The sequence below is a fragment of the Mauremys reevesii genome, linkage group 5, assembly GCF_016161935.1.
Source record: "Mauremys reevesii isolate NIE-2019 linkage group 5, ASM1616193v1, whole genome shotgun sequence".
Classification (NCBI taxonomy): Eukaryota; Metazoa; Chordata; order Testudines; family Geoemydidae; genus Mauremys; species Mauremys reevesii.
In genome coordinates this window covers 50,588,216-50,607,765 of record NC_052627.1, presented here as the reverse complement: position 1 = coordinate 50,607,765, position 19,550 = coordinate 50,588,216, and the positions used below count along the sequence as shown (strand labels likewise).

Sequence of the window (19,550 nt, the reverse complement as noted above, 5' to 3'; positions counted from 1 at the left end):
CATCCCCTGCCCACTCTCAGCAGGCACCGGTGGTCTCTGGCAGATGCTGTTAGCCCTATCACCCCACCACAGGGAAGAAGACCTGAGCTTTCCCCTCAGTCTGGTAGATAGACAATGGGGGGAAGTGCAGGAGGGTAAGGGATCTGCAAGCCACACTTTAACTGTAAAAGAGCCACAGTTTGGCCATCCCTGCCATATTATTTGCAGGGACTGTCTTTGATGGGACTCCAGGAAAACAAGGAATGCGGGAAGCTTCGGATGGAAGCTACTCAGTCACATGGGCAGAGCAGTGCACAGGATTTAATAAAGTTCCACTTGTTCTGCTTAACCTGCATTCACTTTACTCTTTGCTAATGAAACATTGTGACCAGTGTCTGAGCTGTGAGTTCTCTGCACTGCAGCAGTTGGCAGCATGAGTCATGGAACTTGGTCTTACTCGCCCTTGGAATTTGCAGACTCCTAGGCCAGAGATGGAGCAGGGGGAAGAAGGACACAGACTTGACTTGAACACAGATCTGGCCATGCAAAAGGACAACAACAGGAAAGCAAAACTATTATTTTACCTTATTGGAGAATAAGGCAGAGAGGTCTGCAGCACTCACCACAAGGCTCACAACAGTGCTAGGAGACCTGGAGACCTATTGCTCTCCAAAGCAGAATGAAACTGGAATGGTGCAGGTTTTTTACTAGAGACTAATCTGAAGGGGAGAGATAGACCCCTATGTTACTGCTTTATGCATACTGGCTGCTAAATGCAATTGTGGGGGCTTGACAGCCTCCCTCATTTGGGACATGATAGTCTGTGGCACCTGGGATCACCACCTGCAGAAGCGACTAGGTTCTGGGAAGGCAATCTCATATTACACATATGCTCAAACCTGGATCATCCAGCAGAAACCAAGTCAGTATAACACCCCCAGAAATACACACAGTGAGACAAAATCAAAGGACAGCAGGTGACTAGGATTCCATACTCATCGTGAGATGCATTTACTGTAAGAGACAGCATGAGCAGTTAAAGGAGAAGTGCCCTGTGCTAAAACAGCATTGTAGAGAATATGGTAAGTTGAACCATTGTAGCAGTGTGTGCAGAGCAGGGGACGATATCAGGAAGATTAGCAGACTTGTACGAGGGGGGGATGGCACATCAGACAGTGATGAAAACATCATGACTCTTGAGTATGAAAGCATATTAGATTCAGACTTTTGGGACAGGAAAGCAACATGGGAGAAAACCAACCTCCATGTATGCAACAATGTTAATAGGGAAAAGCCCTGTGCAATTTCAGCTAGATAGTGGGGAGTCCTGCAGTGTGATTCCTTGGGTCTCAAACACAGCTACATTCACAGAGCAGTGCCCAGGGTTTAATACAGTTCCACTTAGTCACTTTAACCTACAGTCAGCTTCACTCTGTGCTAATGAAACACCATTGACCCCCTATCTATTGACCTGTGATCCAGCAGGATACACAGACTGTGACGTTATCTGATTAAAATATGACCATGTAGATAATTGTTGCTACCATTGTTATATATTTGCAACAAATCTTGTACAAAGTATGTCATTTAAGGTGTCAATTGAAAGGTTATGATTTGCTGAATAGGATTATCCTATTTGTATGCATGTACCTTTTTTTATCTGAAATTATGAATATTTTCTGTATACCATTATTTCAAATGTGTTTGCTCCTGGATAACACCCACAAGGTATTTAACTACCACATTGTGAAGGGACTATTCAAGTTGAATGTCCCATCAAAGAACACTTAATTTACAGTGGACCATGGAAGAAGCTTATCCATACCTGGTTGACTTTCCTGAGGACATTCTAGCTAGAATATGGGTAATGACTGCCCTGACTCATCAAAGCATGCAAGAGCATGTGACTTGCTCATGTGACTCCAGACCACATTTTGTGTGCCTGTATTTTTCCACAAACTATGCTCAGGGCTTTGTTTGGGATAAGTTTCCCTTCACATGACAGAAACTATAAATGGCCCTGGAAGCATCTCTATTTTGCGTCTTTCCTGCTCTAATCTCTGGACTATGGATTTATACTAATGGGAACATTCTACCAAGGGACTAAGGACCTTCCAAATCATTTGGAAGCAACCAGAGACTTAACAAACCAGCAGTTTATTTCATCAGTGATTCAAGCCTGATCAAAGACCTTTGCAATTGTTGTATGTATTTGATTCCTTTTAACCAATTTTAATTCTCATGTCTTTCTTTCTATAAATAAGCTTTTCAATATTAGATACTAAAGGATTGGCAACAGCATGATTATTGGGTAAGATCTGAGTTATATATTGACCTGGGTATATGGCTGGTCCTTTGGGTTCAGAAGAATCCTTTGTTTGATTAAACTGTTTTTAAATAACCACTCATCATTAAGTTTAATGTCTGGGTATTGAATCCAGGACTGGAATACTTAAGGAGGCTGCATTTCTGACTTCTTGTTAGCCGGTGAGGTGAGACAGAAATTTACTTTTGTTGTTGTTTTGGTATATCTTATGGAAGAATACCCACCAGTTTTGGAGTGTTCTCAGCAGTTTGTCCTGAATTTGGTATTCTCAGTTGTGTGACCCACTGAGGTCTTGTGACACAGGTATATCTTCCTCCCCTGTCCAATAGAGGAGTGAGGGCCATCAGAACTCTTTTGAAGAGTCATAGCAGGAAGTGACCTTTCCTTAGGGGCTGGAGAGGCTACAAGGGAAGCTGAAAACAGAGCTAGAAAGCCAGCTGCAGAGAAGCCACGTGCCCAGCTGGAAGCTGACCAAGGGAGCAGAAGCTGCAGAACCACTTGTGGAGTAGACAGTGAGAGGCAGGCATTGCAGCTGGATGCAGAACTGCCCAGAACTTGTGGAAACCAGCGGAGTGGGGCCTCAAGGGGGCCTGCTAGCAGATGCTCTGTAAAGGAATTGCTGCATAATTGTTGCATACAAACATCTCAATTTCTGCCTTTGATGCAGTGTTCCAGAAATGGGAGTTAGATTTCCCAGTGCCATAGATGGAGAGCCTGAAGCAGCACACCCCAGTCAAACAGGGTAAAGTAAGGGATGGTTCTATAGCTCTCCTTAGGAAGTTGTGTGTCATTCATTCGTGTGTGTGGATCTGTATAACAAGATTCAATACCTAATGCTTTATGGGTTATTTTATGTTTCTCTGTGAAAGAGAACTTTAAAAATGCATGCAAGGGCTCTGGGCCAATGAATATTTTCTATGACTTCTAAAGACATTGTTTTCTTATTAATATCTTTTGAGTTGTTTTGTGGGTTATTAGGCTGAAGTCTGAGAGCTTTCATCTTCTTGAAGTGTTATTGCTTTTCTCAAATGATTACAAAACTAAACAAGTGCACTTCTATTACGTTTAATGTACTTATGCTAAAAAAAACCCCATTTTTGCTCCAGATAAGTAATCCCTTATTTAAAATTTCAATGTACCTCTCCTTTTCCATATGTAAGACCTTTGAAAAAGTGTATTATAATCTTTCCTTTAAGACTTTTTCAAAACATTCAGCACACTTTCTCAATTTTTACTATTTTTTGCTCTTAATTTTTTAAGGGATTTCCTATAGTTGCCTGCCCCTTGCTATCTTCATTATATTTTAAGTCAAACTAGATGATCTAAGCCTATTAAGCTGTCTTTTTTTTTCTATTTGCTTTCATTCAGTGATACTAAGAGACTTATGTAACTTTATTTCACCTTTTGGATCTGATCTTTTTTCCAAGTTTTGCTATTGACCTCACAGGGAGCAGTAGCAGGCCACTAGCTCTGTCAGGAATGAGGACTTGCAAACCTCTCAGCACAGTTAAGCCAGAGCAGGGCCACCTGATTGGCCAAGGAAGTGGGCAAGCCTGCTCTTAAGACCAACAGCAACTAAATGCAGATGCCTGCAGCTGCAGCCTCTCCTCTGTGTGACCTGCTCCTTGCCTTGCTCCAGCCCTGCTCCTGCCTTGTTTCCAGCTTGGCTGCTGTCCTGTACCCTGCTTGGTTCCTGACTCTGACTCCAACCACTAGGCCTGACTGTCTACATCCTGGTTTGTGACAAGATCTTTCTGTGACTATTGAGATTGTGGAGACAGAATAAAAAAAAATATATAGGTGCAATAATAATTCAGTGGATTTGGGGCGGGGGGATTGGCTATAGTAATTGCTCAATCTCAGCATGGTCACAATCTCCACCAGCCAGTCAATGCCCCCTTCCATATTTTATGTGGATAGATGCATAAACAGACATGTTAAACTCTGACTTTTACATATATCACTTGGTTTACCTGTTTAAAATAACTAATGGGGGCATGGATTATGGAAGGTCAGTTCCATGGTTGTCAGTTACTGTATTGTAAACAGTGACAGGAAATAACAAATCCTCCAATGATCAAAGAATTTATGGTGAGTAAAGAGAGTAGTTCAAGCAGGGCCTCCCGTGGGGGGCAAGTGGGGTTATTTGCCTCAGGACCCGCAGGGGCCCCCACGAAAGTTTTTTGGGGCTCCTGGAGCGGGGTCCTTCACTCACTCACTCCGGGGGCCATGGAAAACTCTCACGGGGCCCGGGCCCTCGGAGCTTCTTCCGCTCCGGGTCTTCGGTGGCAAATCGGTGGCAGGGGGTCCTTCCGCTCCAGGACCCACCGCCGAAGTGCCCCAAAGACCCACGGCAGGGGTCCTTCCGCCCCGGGTCTTCGGCGGCAATTCGGCAGCGGGGGGAGCCCAGGCCCCCTGAATCCTCTGGGCAGTCCTGAGTACAAGAATAGGAAAAAGCTTCATTTTAAAGATCCTGTGCTAATAGAGCACCTTTCAGAGGTGTTAATTATTTTATGACAATCATAGGTCAAATCTGGCATAGAAGCCTGTTAGTCAACCCTAGTAATAAACTGGAAACCAGCCCATAAACATGACTGACAGTTTCTCTTTGGATTAGAAAAGAGAACAGAAGCATTTGAGGAGTTATGCAGAAATAGCTGCTTGCTTGATGGGCAGTAACTGCTGTGGACTATATATGAGCATGGATTTTAAATAAAAGCCACCATTTCACCTTCAAATTTAATTTTTAATTTTAATTTGCTTAAAGAGCAAAATAGGTAAACTCAGCCTTCCTCCCAGGGAGTGGCATTAGAATTGGGATTTGGATAATTGAAGAGGAACAAAGGCTGCACTCTTGTCCTGTATTTGTTGGCCTTGCTTAAAGATTTACTTTTGGTTTCTATTAGAGAGATGAATGATGGATTCAAACAGGTGCAGAGAAAACACATCCTTGATCTTCATAGGCAGGGCCACATTGTAAAGATAGATGATGCTAGAAGCTCTCTTGTTACTAAAACCAGGAAAACCATTTTAATAAAAGTAATGAGGTGGATCTGCCAAACCAACAAAATCCAGGGAATTCATAATTAGCAGAATGAGAAACTCAGGGCTTGCACCACTCGCTGGATGGTGTATGAAATTGCTTAACAGGTATATTTTAAGGGATACTGTATATAACTATACACAATAGGATGCCATCATAATTCTTGAAAGCAAAATGTGCTTAGTTGTGTGAACAGATTGGGCGTGTAGGGGCATTTCAGTTTTCTCAAAAATAATCTATTTGCTGAGCACTAGACTGTATCATGCATGCTTTCTCTCTTCCCTCTGCCTTCGAGCCCAAGGAGCTGGTATGAGCACCATTATTCAGCTAGGGTCTACAAAGCTATTAAATACTTGCTGTCTGTTTATAGCTTGATTTATAAAACACTTCATTTATATACATGTAGGGGCAGGGATGGATTTGTTTTATATAGATCTTCTAGAAATCTGGGTTTGTATCTACTTTTCTGTTTGGTGTCTTGATTATTTAGGTTACTATGGCATAGTCTTTTGTCCTCATGTGTAGATGAGTATTGGTTTAGTTAAGCAACACAGTTTGACCACTGCTAGCCAGGCGTTTGTGCCTGTGAGTTCTTTCTTAGGACCCTGAAGTGCATTCATTGCTGGAGTAGAGAGCGTTATTACTGTCTGGACCCCAAAACAAAATTATAGGCATATATTTTGAGGGTATATTGCTAAAAAATATCCTCTCCAGGTCTTTTTCCTTTTGTATCTCACACTACCTTCCCCCTTCCAACAGCCCGTTATTTGTTCAGAGGACTGGGTGAACAGTGAACTGGATGAACTATCTCACATGCTTCCTGTCTTCTTTTCTACACTTCCTTTTCTGATTCCTCCTCCATACACCCCCAAAACACCCAATCTTTTTCTCTGACACCCATCCATCCCTGGTGGGGTTAAATCATAGCTGACCAGAAAACAATACTTCCATTTCAGGGCAACTGATGGTTTAAATATTACAGTTAGTCCACTGAAAGTCCAAAGTTCACTGAACGCTCCACCTAACTGTGATGGCATAGAGTAAGCAAGCTCGTATGTACTCAGGAAATCTGCTTAATCGGGATGCCTCCAGGGAAAGCGATTTTAAGACAAATGCTACTTAATGACAATGACTGCTGATTTATAGGGATAGTAATTCCACTTAACTGTGATTCTTTCAGGTGATTTAGCCTTTGTGTGCCTCAGTCTCATTACTGACTTTTGCCCAACTCACAGTTGTGAGAATCACCTTATCTCTGGCACATGCACAAAATAAATTGCTTCTCTTTTCCTTGCTCCTGATTGCTAGCTTGTTCATTCTGTGCCAGCTGCACATTTTGAATCGCTATGCTGTGAATCTCACAGGGTTCCTGCTGCCAGCACTGTGCTAGACAGCAGGTTTGGTCTTACCAATGCTATGTAGGGTGACCAGACAGCAAGTCTGAAAAATGGGGACAGGAGGTGGGGTAATAGGAATCTATATAAGAAAGACCCAAAAATCAGGACTGTCCCTATCAAATCAGGACATCTGGTCACCCTAATGCTATGAGAGACTAGATTTGTCACTAAGCAGGGACTTTGGGGGAGTTGGGGGGGCAGTTCACACCCTGATGTAGTCTAGGATAGACTTCAGGGATGCCTTAACTTTTTTGCTTTGGCTTCAATGCCTGGCCTCCTGCACACTTCTAGCATGTCCTGGAGGGTGGGTGGGATGAGGGTGTACAGCCACCTGAGCCGCTCTGTAGTTCTTGCACCCAGGATATTCCTCAGGGCACTTTGCAGCCCCTTTGAGCTAATTTAAGTGACACTAAGAGACCACAGTGTGGAGAGAATTCCTCCAGTAATGTCTTCTTCCATGGCATGTCTGGGTAATGGGATGGTCTGTCTGCAGCTCTCTGGGTGGCAGCAATGCTAGTCAAACAGCATTTTTGTTAAGTGGGTATTCCACTTAATAGAGACATAAGTCAGCCCAGTGGGACCCTGCATTTATGTGGAATTGATGACAGTCAGTGTATGTGACTTATCTGATGTATCAGTAGAACTTCATCAGAGGATCATCGACTACTGATATTAAAAATAAACATCTCATCTTTATTTTCCATGAATTTCTTTGTGGCATCTATCAGGGTAAATTACAATATCAGTTCCACTGACATTACTCTGAAATAAACCAGTGTTAGTACAGTTTGGTCTCTCAAAGTCTGGAAGTATTTATTCAGGCAAATCTATCAAAGTAAATGAGTGAGGATTTAAAGCTAACCTCTAAAGCTTGTTTAGTTTGTAGATAATTGACAGACCAGACAGTAACAAAGGCCAGCCCCTTCACATTTTTTCCCCTAAAATATCCTCACAACATTTTATTTAGTGAGTAATACTTTTCTAATCTAATACATCTCCACATCCTGATCGTGTAAGCTGATTAACATGGGTGGACCCTTTTGCCTGTGTGTGGAGTCTCATTAAGGCTATAGGGGCTCTGTACTGGCAAAGGTGTTCACCTGGGCAGAGCAGTTCACAGGGAAGGCCCTTATTTTGTTGAGTGTCTCTCATTCAAAGGTATTCCAAAATAAAACTCTTGAAATGGAATTAAAAATATTCAGAGGAGGAGGCAGGAGAGATTATGGTAGAGAGATTCAGGAAGGTTGTTTCAGAAAACAGCTATGAGGAGAAAACTCTAAAGCCAACCGCACTCAGGCTGTGCATTAGGGAAGAGAGAAGTTCTGTGCTAGACAGAGGAGTGGGAAAGTGTCTTGTGATATGTTTAAAAAAACAAAACCAAACCAAAAAATACACAAAAAGCACTGACCTCTCTTGTTAGCAAATAGCCTGAAAAATTTCATTTAAAAGAAATGAAGCAATTTGAGTTTAGGACTCTGAGCCCACGTGTAATCCTATGATTTAAAAACAGTTTTTTGTTCAATTTGATGTTAAAATGCCTTATGGCTGTGGCCATCTATGCCAAGTATCAGCCAGGAGCAAAGTTTTACAGCTGAATTATAAACCCCTGGGAGATGGAGTTTCTAATGGAAAAACTGACAGACTCTTAACTACTGTGGTGTTAGCAGGCGCCGTTATAATAAATGAGACTGAAGGAGACACGATACAGGCCCACAAGGTAATTAATAGCAGGAGTAAAATAAAATATAGACATAACGTCCCACAGAGAGCATGACTCAATGGAGCAAACTTGTAATAAAGCACAAAGAACCCCTATTTAGTAAAGAGCTGCATGAAACTGCTTGTAAAATAAATCATGGGCTAGTACTGTAGCAAGCAGAAGTCACTGCATATTCCCTTTATAATTAGAAGATTTTTTTTTAAATCACAACTATAAAAACACTTTTTGGCTACACAAAATCACTCTGAATAATGGAACAAGCAGCTATGAAATGCAAACTGCAGCTATCCAAACAAACTCTTAATATACTTCTGGGTATGAGCATAGCAGAAAAGTTCAAAAATTTGACTATTTATCGCATCATATTTATTTAAACAAGTAATTTCTTGACCAGCTGTTTGATTTCTAAACTGTATTGTCATTTTGTGCACGATGCTGTAATTAAGCAATTAACAACTTTGCCACGGTGGCCAAGGCAGTCAACAAATTAATTTTTCCTGCATCCCATATTCTTCAGTTGTACAAGTTGTACAAGTCTCTTGGCCAGATCCATAGCATTCTGAAGTCCATTGGAATCTTTCCACCTACTTCAGTAGACACTGGATCAGGCTCCTTACATGCAATACCTATACAATGAATTGTTCAATACATGCATAAATAAGACTTGCCACATGTTGTTCTGCTGATGTACAATTAAGGTAGAGAGGTAATCAAACAAAATGAGGTAAGGGGACTGTATTAACCTGTTCCAAACAGTGCTTTTTGTGGAACAAATGTAGACATCTTTGAATGGGACACAGTCACTGTGGATGACGAATTAAGATACAAACATCACTCACCTATCACTATGGAAACCTGCTGTAGTTTTTTTGATATTATGAAATGGTGACTGTTGAGGGGCCTATATTCCTTGCATTGTTAAAAATGTATATGTGTAGAGCAAGCAGCAAGATTAAAGGAATAGAAGTCATATTTATGTTACTAACAGAGAAGAATTTTTAGAGCCCAATATTTAAGGATAACAACTTAGATGAAATATAGCTGTCCTAGGCTGTCACACTTTGATATTTTTCAAGAGCACATGATGTCTTGTGTGCATTGTACAAGGAGAAATGTCTTGTTTATCTGAGCAGGTTTTTGGTTTAAAGATTATACATCCTGAGGGGGAAAGGATTGGAAACAGCTTCTTAAACTCTCATACTGCAAATCTTCTGCCCTGGTGCTTTTCCACTTTTATTTTTGTCTAGCTTGTGGTGTTAGTGATCCATTCAGTCTCAAGCAATTCAGCTGTGTAAAAAGGAAATACTACATATATCATCTCTAAGACCTAACATAGAAGTCCCTGATGGTGGTGGTGCCACTCCTGCCATCATCCATGCTGAATGCATCTTTTAAAATTACTATGCAGGGTAATCCATTGTCTTCAAACTTTGAGGGCACAAATTAATTACTGTTGTTCTGGGGTGGGGGCAAGTGTAAGATATTCTCTTGATTTCAGTGAAATATATTGTTTTCTAGGCTGCAATAATAATAAAAGTTTATTTATTTATTTATTTATTTTATTTTTTACTGTTATGTTTTTGAATTGCAGCCAAGTCACAGTGAATGGTTTGTGGAACCTTTGTACACATGCTCCCTCAAGTACCAATGTTTCATTCATGCTCAGAACAACAATAAAGGATATCCGTAAGCTATTATTCATGCTTAATTTTTGTAATTCACCTACCTACATAGCTGGGAACCTGCCCCTCCCCTTTAAAAACAAATAATTTGCACAGTTTCTAAGAGAATTGTTTATCTTCCTCTTCAGAACTCTAAGATTAGATTTGTAATACTTTTAATTGGCTGAATAGCATTGCTTGACTTGTATATGGGCACTCCCTCTATAGCTGATTTAGGTTGGCTATTATCTAAATCTTAACTGTGAATTCATAAAGCCAAAAATTATACTGATTATGTTCCACAATTGCCACCATATCAAAGATCATTATTGGGACTTGTATAAATTCTTTCTTTTTCATTATTTGCCTGTGTATATCCAAAATATCACCCATATCCACTGTGTATCTTGGAAATACATGACTGCTGGGAAACTATTAATATCAGCCCAGCTTTCATAATCATAACCTTAAGCTATGCTAAAGATTCTGTAGTTTATAACTTACCTTGTAATGGCAGAGTAGCATCACAGAGTGAATTACACCTACATTACTTCTAAAATACAGTTTTTGAAAATGCTGTTTTAGTTATAGACTGTAAACTTCACACATTGTCCACATACATTAAAGCCAGATGCAGCACTTACTTGACAAAATTCTACACAAGGAAAACTTATTTTAAACTTCTGGTATTCAAAAGTGTGAAGAGACCAATAGCCTTGGTTAGAGATTGACAAAGCACAGGGAAGGTGCACTGGGCAAGCTAGTTCTATCACCTTGACCCTGACCTAATTCAACCCTCTTGGTTCTTCTAAGATGAGACTATTGAGCCAAACTGGGTGCGGCTTTGTGATATGGACAAATAGCGAAATAGGTGATAACTACCAAAAATCACTCTCCCCTCCGCCTCCCAATAATGAATTTGAACTCATGGGTTTCCAGAAATGAAAGGCTTTGTGTATAACACGTCACCTATCCCATGCAAATGAAAAAGATTTGCCTTATATTGTTTTGAAGGCTAATACAACTCCTCACCTATAACTTAAGAGTCCCTGTGTAGAGGAATCAATGCTGTTCAACTGTGCTAGGGTGGAGCTGGATATGTGCAGTTTGTGTGCCCCATCTATGTGGCATCCTTCTACTCTGTGAAACAGTACGTGGGAAGGGGCAACCTGAAGGTATGGGTGGGAAAATCTACTGCTCCATGGATCTATTCAGTCTCTTCTCATTTTGTGAGGTGACTAGAGGTACATAGGTGCCATGTATATGCAACTTCAGCCGTGGGCTGAGGCTGTCTCTGCAGAGCCGCTCCATAGCCATTTTGCAGTTTGTAGGAATATTTTCGCCTACTCCTCCCTGGGCCTTGTACAGCTACTCTGGCCATGTACTATGGTCTAGGTCAGTGGTTCTCAACTAGGGGTATGCATATCCTGGTGGTACACCAAGGTCTTCCAGGAAATACAACAACTCATCTGAATATTTGCCTAGTTTTATAGCAGGCTACATAAAAAGCACTAGGAAAGTCAATACAAACTAAAATTTCATACAGACAATGACTTGTATGAACTGCTCTATATACTATACACTGAAATGTAAGTACAATATTTATATTCCAGTTAATTTATTTTATAATAGTATGGTAAAAAGGAGAAAGTAAGCAATTTTTCAGTAATAGTGTGCTGTGAACTTTTTTGTATTTTTATGTCTGGTTTTGTAAGCAAGTAGTTAAAGTGAGGTGAAATCCTGGGGGTAGGCAAGACAAATCAGACTCCTGAAAGGAGTACAGTAGGCTGGAAAGGTTGAGAGCCATGGTCTAGGTTTTAGCTTTGATGAATGTAGCTTGTGTTTCATAATGTACAGGAAGATGATGACATCCATAGTGCTTTTTATATCAAAACTATTTTGGAAATTCAGATTATGTGCAGTTGAGAACTTTTTGGGATACTCCTAAGAAAGAGCACCAAACATGGTAATATTTGTCAGTTTAGAAGTGCTGTAGTTTATAGATGTTCTGTTGTGGACATTTATTTTTTATCTGCCTTCCAGCCTGATACCATGTTTCATCTTCTTTCCTGTTGGCATGTAAATGCCACCTCCATGGACAGGATATTATCTGGAAAGAAGTTTTATATGATAGTTTTCTTTTTCCAATAAACTATCCCTTCAATTCCATATACATAGTACGGGCATCTTGTTAGCAACATATCTCTAATGAAGTTTTACATGAGTATAATTCTAATAGTGCATAGATAATTTTTTAAAACTGATTATACAAATGGTCTATTGCTTAGACCCTGAAATTGTAAGAGGGAAGTTAATTTAAAAAATCACATACTGTAGAGGGACAGCATTGAACCTGCATTATAAGCCCATATAAGTGTAATCTTCTTAAATATATCTGTGTCCATAAAACACTTAGTGTAAATTATGACCTTTTAAAATGTATTTTTACTGGTTTTTAAGTGACCATGCTGAGCAAGTCCATAAATCAAATAGGTAATATCCAGTATGACACGTACATCAGTCTGAAATATTTAGTGAGTATGGAAATCTTGACTCATATTCTTTAGGTAGTGTATGCTCCTTTGTGAAAACGTAAAAGTAAATGTTGGCAGATGTCTCTGAAATGCTTTGGGTGGCAGAGCTGCTAGAGCAGTGAGATACAGGCAAGATCCCCGAACCTGTGTGGAGCTCCACTGAATAGAATGTCATGAGGTCCATCTCCATGTGTCAGACTGCAGGATGAGAGTCCTCCTTCATATGTATTATTTTTATGGAAAGGGTTAGAGTTAGGGACCTGTATTTTGGAATTACCCAGTCACTCTGTTAGCCAGTAGGTAACTCTGTGCCATTTAGCTACACTGAAAGATGTCCTGCTTATTGTTTTGCCTTTTTTGGTTCTAGTTTCTTTATGATGTGCTTAAAACAAATAAATAAGCCTTGAAAATGATTTTACTTTTTCAGTCACTGCTTTCCCACCCCCATCCTTCCTTGACTCTTAATTTACACAAGTTCTGGAGAACTAAAATACTACAGATGATAGATAAATACATTTTTTTCAGTTAAGCCAGCAAATCAAGAACTTTCGGTTTGGTTGTGAAAATATGTGAGCAGAAAACTATCTACCCTTTCCTAACCTTTAGCCTACTGGTTAGGACACTTACCTGAGATGTGGAAGTCCTAAGTTTGAATCCCCATTCTGGAGCAGGCTATTCTGCTTTCAGTCTCTCCTGTCGAAGCTGTTCCACTTTGGTCCAGTGAATATTAATGTATTTATAAAAAGTGGAACAACTTCAAAAGGAGAGACTGAGGTAAACCTCCCCAGAATGGCCAATAGCCTTATGATTAGGATGCTCACCTAGAAGGAGGGTCTGCCACATCCCAGGCAAATGTTCCAGTTACTAGGCTAAAGGTGGAAACACACACATTTTTCTGAAGCTGGCCTTTAAAAACATTTTCTCAGCCAAAACTTAATTGGGTCAAATTTACAAACAGTTTCAGGTCAGCTGAAACTGAAAAATTTCTTTTTGATGAATAAAGTGTTTGTCCAAAAAAATTGCCTAGCTCGTCACAATACAGTTATGACAGTTGCATGTGGGGTCAACAATATAGCTAGTAAACCAACGAATGGAAGAAACGATACATTGAAGATGTAAAACAATATACAGTATAACCTGTTATAAATTACGTTAATAAGAAATGCCAGAGTTTCAACACACCGTCCTTACTGAAGAGGGGAATAAAGGAAAACATTCCATTTTCTTTGATAGCTCATGTCTTTGGTTCTTACTGTAGGTCATTGCTTTACAGATTGGCCAAGATTCCTGGAGAGGAAGGGATTGCATGGTGGTGTTGCATTGTGTTTTTTAAGGATGTTTTCCTTCTCAAAATGCACTTTAGACTCATCTACAGCTCTTACTTTCCTCTGTAGTCTATCCTAAAATGTTGTTTAAGATAAAAATGTTCTCCGGTGGAGTCATTTCTCTCATTAATGATCTCACCATTGTATGTTTGAGTATGTGATTTGTTTGCTTATGGTTAACTTTCAGTCTTGTTTTCATGGAGGAGCTTCTCTATTAATTCTATTGCACCATATATCATATGTGATTTAGGAGTTTTTATTTCAAGTTTAAGCACTTTATATAGACTCTTTTTACATGACATAGAATCCTTTTATACCTGCTGTCACCTGAATTCATTGCTTTGTTTCTTGTTTGTTTTTGTGTAACAGAGTGCTCATTTTCATGTTTAATTCTCAAGAGCTGAATGGTATCTTTATTTATAATATCTCACTTTGTATAGGTAGTACAGAGTCCTTTCTCATCACTGAATGAGAAACATTTTTATAGTTGATGAATGCCATACAAAGTGGTAAAATCATATTTTGTCTTCAAAGCTCACTGATTACAAACAAGTAGTTTATTGCAGAAAATAATGATGGAAAGAAGTTTTTCTCTTCTCTAGCTAGTGAACTCCAGTACCACATTGACCCAATTACTTTGCACTTTAGTGAATGATTACAGAGTGCAGACAGTGAACTAATAGGTTTATAATTCCTCAGAATTCCATTGTCATCTTTGTTTTAAGCAAACAAGAAGATGATGATGATCCAATTCACCAAGACTCCTAACTATTTCATATGAGGTGATTTGTAAGCAGAGTACATAACCTTTTTGTTCACCTTCTTTCTAAATGTTTAACGACTGCTTCTCTTTCTCTCTCTCTTTCTGTCTGGTTTTACCTGCTATATATATTCTGATCATATTTCTCATTTACTTTTTCATTTTTTTCTTAGGCATTTGCTGCCTTTAGGTCTGACTGTTTTCCAGCCCATGAATAAAACTAATTAGAACTGAGCTAGTGAAATAAAAGATGGGTTTGATTCATTCATTCATTTTACCATCTCTTAGAAATAGAGGAGTTGTTCCAAAACCCCTCTCCTTTCTTCACATCCCTTAGCCAAATTTCATGCTAGCAGACCTCTGTTAATAACACCTCCCTTTGGTCTGTTAATTCACAGAGGACTCAATCCAGTCACGATAAACATCTGCCAATGGTTCTGTGGTGTGATTAAGGAGTCAATCGATGAAAATAGATTATTGTTAGAGTGATTGGACCCTACAGGGAAGGAGGATTCTGAAGGAGTCACAACCTGATGTTGGATTAAACCATAACTGCCATACCTATTACTGAAATCAGCTAGAGAAAGACTCTTATAGGAACCAATGGTCTCTCACCTAGTGTTGAGACCTTGGAGACTTTGGCTGACATAATTAGATCTCTGTGCCCTGGTCTACACTATGAGTTTAGGTCAAGTGGCTCAAAAAAGACCTAATCAGGGAAAGCAGTTAATGAACTGGCTTAAATCAAATGTGATTTAAAATTAAATTGTTATATTTTCCCACTCGGGCACAAAAAAGAGGAACCTTTTTTGATAGCTTTTCTTTGCAGTAAGGCTGAGAGAGAGAGGCAGTTAGCCATATTGGGAGTGGGAGCTCTGCATCTTTTGAGCTTTGTATCTGTGATCCACTCTGCAACTTGTACCAGTGGTGCTAGGGTGATTTGAATCTGTTTCCATAACAGTGTGACCATCTCTCTGAATAGACTGACCTGCCAAGAAGCCAGGATCTCGGACTTCTGCACTTGTGTGGCCCAAAATCCCATGCATATTTTCTGCTGGATAGTGCCTGCTAAGAGATCTTGTGTGGTCACTGCCAAAGTCAAACAGTGTATCTATATGAACTCAGGGATTTTAAGTACTTTCTGTTAAACCTTTCAGTGCTGAAATATGAGAGGATCTAGAGCCAACAGGGCTATGAAGTTTTGGATGGTCATGGCAGAGGATCATAGCTCATTACAATAGATAAGCAGGATGTTGAATATCCCTATTTTTCATATCTCTTGCTACCCTCTCGTGATATTAAAACAGGAGCCTTCTGTAACTGACACTTCTAATACACGCAATTGGGAGAGGTTACTCTTGTGACACTTTGGGGAATAGGTATGTGTCCAATTATGAATTCTATTTGGTTTTAGGAATGCCATTGTGGATTAGATCATCTGTTTTGTAGCAGGATCTGGACACATAATGGAGAGATTGTCTGGAAAGCTGTGCCAGAGCAATCAAGGACCATCAACATTTAAAGACACTTCCCACACTGCCCTATTTGGACAGTGAGGTTTTTTGCATGGAGCTGGAACCCCAAGAGGTGACAGAGGCTGTTTCTAAAAGGTGGTGCTTTCTAACCCCAGGAAGATATTCCATCATCAGATGCTCAGAAGGAATGGCACCGGGAGAGACTTTGCCTCCCTTATGGATTTGTACTAAACCCAGGGACTCACAAAAGGGAGTGTTATCAGACATAGGACTTTCCGGAATTTGTTTCCCATAGATCTATAACTCTTGTTATAGATCTATGGGAAACAAATAAATAGATAGATCTATAGATACAAATAAATAGATAGATCTATAACTCTTGTTATAAATCTATGGGAAACAAATTTCTTGAACACTCTAAAGTGTGTGTTCAAGAAATTCCTGTGCTAAGCCCCTCTCTCCTTACCTTACTATCATGTCTGAAACCAGAGCTCACATAGGCACGCCTGCGGGAGGTCCACCGGAGCTGCGGGACCGGCGAGCGGCAGAGCGCCCCCCCGCGGCATGACGCCGTGCTTGGGGTGGCGAAATGTCTAGAGCCGCCCTTGGTGGTCTCTGAGGGTAATGTGTCTCAGCAACTAGGGGACTTGAGAGGACTGAGGCACTGGTTCCAGGGGTTAGGTGGACAGCCTGCAGGGACCCACTGCCCCGAGGGCTGTCAGACACATGTTCTACACCTGAGGAGTGTGCCTGACACAGAGCAAGGAACAGTGTCACTCCCCAGACCAAGTAGCTTAGCAGCAGATGGGATGCAATAATTGAATCTTATCCCAACAGAGTGGTGTTTGTTCAGAAAGTGGGTCTGGACCAGATTGTGATAATAGCTAAGAAAGCAAGACTAATTATCTTTCAAACTTTATCCAAGCCTCTACAAATGTATGCTTCAGACCATGATGGTGGCAAAAATGTCAAAGAAATTCTTGCCCCTTACGTTTACCCCTCAATCTTTCCTCAACTGACGCTGCCAGAGATAGTGAACAATCATTAATTATGCAGAGTAACCTATTCTATGGGAAATGCTCACAGACCTCTAAATTAATGGAATAAATCTGCCAGCCTCTATAGGCTAAACTCAGAGGATTTTGACATACATGAAAGCACTGATATACAGTAACAACAGCTGCCTTCTTTAATAAATATCTAAATTTAGTTTTCTAAAAAAAAGCTGTCTTTCATGAAACATATTTTTTCTGTTCTGCACAGAAAGAATCCCCATTACTTACAAATAGGATAGAACTGTATTTGCAAGAATGTCACTAATATTCTCATTTAGCAGCATTCTGCATCCTGTCCATAATTCAGGAAAACAAAGAAAAGTCACTGCCCAGAACCAACAGTATAAAGTATTTTCTTCTCTGTCACTGTTTTCTCTCAGTTACCCTTAAGCATTTCTCTCTTCTTCAGATTGCATGAGCAGTGTAATGTTGGGTACTCATTGATGATAGACTTTCCAGTTTAGTTAGAGATGAACTTAAGGAGGCAGCATTTAGATCCAAATTTGGTTTCATCTAACTCTAGGTTTGAAGCTGAATGAAGGTCACCATCTGGGCTGAGATTTGATGGTGCTGAAATTCTGCAAGCAATTCTCATGAGATTTAAATGGAAAATTAAAATCACGCAAGATTCGTTCCTAAGTTTTCATGATCACCCCAAAAGACTTTGGCTACATCTGAGCAATTGAAATTGTTCCCTACCAATTTTGGCTCTCACCTGGTGCCAAATTAGCTTCAGATCTGAGGATTTGGATCCAATCCCTGTGAAATTCAAAAGGATTCAGCTTTGAGGTTCTGGTTTTTACATACCTTTGGGCTTAGCTTAATGATTTTTTTTAAGTTAAGGTTTTTGTTCCCTTTTCCTCGTGTGTGTGTGTGTGTGTGTGTGTGTGTGTAATTAAATGACAATAAGAGCACATGCTATTATTTAATAGGGAGGGGGAAGTTAATTGCCTTGTCAACCCTACTTTGAAGTATATCTAACTGAACAAAATGTTTAGCTTTTCAGTACTTTGTGAATTACTTGAGGGACAGTGGCCATGTCAAGAATATGCAAGGCAATCGAAACCTCTTGATGAATTGAATTAAAGGAAAAGTTTTCACTAATATAGCTATTAAACATGCTCCTGCCATATAGTAATCTTTTTCCTCATCCCTTGTCTCAGAACAGCTTTAACAATCTGCTGCCTTGTTTTGTATACTGAGTTGCCAGCCAGATTATCTGAGTGATAAGGAAATTCTCCCGTCTCTTCCTTTCCAGCCTCATTTAAAGACCACCTTAAAAGCACTTCCAGTTCCAAACATAGTTTGGTACCTCTTCCACTCAAGTGAAAACCAACTACTATGAGCAGGTTCTCCTGAGAGAAAGCATTATCTAGCCCCATGCATTGAATGAAGACTCATGCATCTATCAAATAATCATATGGATTATAATTTGTGGGATAAAAGCAACTGAGTGCATAACATTGGTTTAAACCTTGAAAGACAGGTAAATTTCTCCCAGTGGCAACCTTACTTCAGGCATTTCCTAAATTTGAGTACTCGAGTTGCAGCCTGAATGATGCTCTGTGTGTGCGTGTGTGCGTGTGTGTGTGTGTGTAGAATTCCATATTGGTTATAAAATCTAACAAGCAGATTTTGCCCATAACTTGAATATTTTTTTGCTCAGTGTTATCTGGCTACATTTAAACTTTTCTCTTAAAAGAAAAATTCTCTGTGATTGGTGAGCCAGTTCTAGCTTCATCTTCATTTCTTTAATGGTCATCACATGCATTTAGTCTGTCACAGTCTGTACATCTTCTGACACTCGCTCATTATAGAGTAGATTCTCTTATTCAGGCTGAGTAACATCTTACTACTCAAGTAGGCACATTGATTTCAGTGGAACTACTCAGAGAGTAAATACCCCCCAGTGTAGTAACAGTATCAGAATCTGTCTCTCTAGAATACATTTGGATCTTAACAAACCACAACTGAATCAAATTTAGTTTCCATCTTAGCACTGCATTTTTTTATCCCTGAAAACAGAATTTCATATGAAAAGGGGAAACCTATCTTATCTCAGAAGCAACCATATTGGTTCTTTACTTTGGGATGATGGGTAACACTGAGTTGAGAATAGCTGATGTTTCAGACACATCTACCTTTTTGCCCAGAACCACTCAAATCAGACCTCAGGTAATCCTAGCAGAGCAGCAGGTCTGTGACAGTTGATGTTGAAAGTCACTTATGGTTTAATTTCATAAAGCATATCACTGTTGTCTCCTTTCTGATGAAT

The 19,550-nt window shown here is 39.9% G+C and overlaps 1 long non-coding RNA gene across 1 annotated transcript; it reads left to right on the top strand.

Moving 5' to 3' along the window:
• Window positions 1-2,075: 2,075 nt before the first annotated feature.
• Window positions 2,076-16,452, top strand: LOC120407192. Its single transcript, XR_005599834.1, has 3 exons — window positions 2,076-2,183; window positions 10,057-10,151; window positions 16,160-16,452. It is a non-coding gene; the product is annotated as an uncharacterized LOC120407192 (long non-coding RNA).
• The last annotated feature ends 3,098 nt before the right edge of the window (window positions 16,453-19,550 follow it).